The sequence below is a fragment of the Arachis duranensis genome, chromosome 9 (genome assembly GCF_000817695.3).
Source record: "Arachis duranensis cultivar V14167 chromosome 9, aradu.V14167.gnm2.J7QH, whole genome shotgun sequence".
Lineage (NCBI taxonomy): Eukaryota > Viridiplantae > Streptophyta > Magnoliopsida > Fabales > Fabaceae > Arachis > Arachis duranensis.
This window is the reverse complement of record NC_029780.3, coordinates 83,372,025-83,373,521: the sequence shown is the minus strand read 5'-3', so window position 1 is coordinate 83,373,521 and position 1,497 is coordinate 83,372,025.

Genomic DNA, 1,497 nt, shown 5'->3' with positions numbered 1-1,497 from the left:
TATTCCTAGTGGCTGATGATATCATCTGTCGGTTATAGAGCCAACCCGACAAGTCCTGGTAGCTAACCATTGGACTGTCCCTCTATCGTGTCTCCCCAACTCGAGTTATACTCAATATAAACTTGATCATAATCATGATCCATATCCATCACCCTCACTGGTGAATATTTATGGGGGTGAGCTCATCTGAGAATTTCACAGTGCCCGGCCACCCTGACGACATAGGGTCAAAAGAGCTTCGAGTCTCAACCTGGAGCACGTGGTGGCTAGTGATATACCCCATTTTGAGGGTTTATCTTGTGTTGATTTCAGGGGTTTTATCAATAATTCCACACGCTTTCTATATGAAAATACAAGACTTTGTGTTCCTTTCCTAATTTTGCCTCATGAATGAAAATATGCTTATTTTGCACTAAATTAGATACATTTCTAATCTTCTCTTAATGCCATTCGATGCCGTGACCCGTGTGTTAAGTGGTTTTAGAATATAGGGCAGGAATGGACCGGAAGAGAGAAGAAGGACGGGTGCAAAGGAAGGGAGCATGAGAATTGAACTTTGGAAATCTCAGCATGGGCGCGTGCGCGCACTTGACGCGTCCGCGCGGATTGAGCCGTTAGAAGTCGAAGCCAAGAGCCAAGCCACGAGCTGGCTTACGTAGCGGCTAGGCCATGATCTTCGTGGGCGCGCACGCGTACATTACGCCTCCGCGCACATTACAAGATGTCCCGTGGAGGTAATTACAAGATGCCCCGTGGACGCGCACGCGTACATTGCGCGTGCGCGCCGATGTTCGGATATGATTTTTTTTAGAGCCACGTGACTTGGGCGTGGAGGCAGTTGAGAATCCCATTTTGGGGAAGTGCCCTGGCGGGAAAAGCATAAAAAGACCAAAGGAACAAGGGTTAAGGACTTTTAGCTCATTTTTCTAGATTCTAGATTTTTTTGGAAGATAGTTAGTTACACTTGTGGAGAAGGAGAGAGACAAAAAGCTCTCATTAAAGTAAAAGTTTCTTGCTTGGTATAGGGTTTGAGCCATTAGAAGAAGTTGAATAGTTGTGTCAATTTTTGATTTGGAATTAGGGATTGCTAATTGACTTGGAGTATACTAAAGCTAGATTTCCATAAGGTAAAGCTAGGACTTGTGACTCAAGTTGATTACTCTCATTTGACTTTCCTCTATACCTAGGGGTTAACTAAATAAAGCAAGGCCTAATTGTTGTCATCATTGAAAGAACTATAAGGATAGAATTTCTAATGCCAACCCTAAGCCAAGTCTTCTAAAGATTGATTGCTTGTTTTCTACTTTGCTAAAACCTTCAAGGAATTATAATAAGGCTTTCTAATCAATAAGATCCACACCCTAGCAATTCCAAGGGAGGACGACTCGGGAGACTAATACTCTCGGTTATAGATTGTAGGATTGTTTGATGCGAAGTTTAAGTGTCGATTAGACTATACTCACGATCATATTCATCATTGAATTCTAAATTGATATA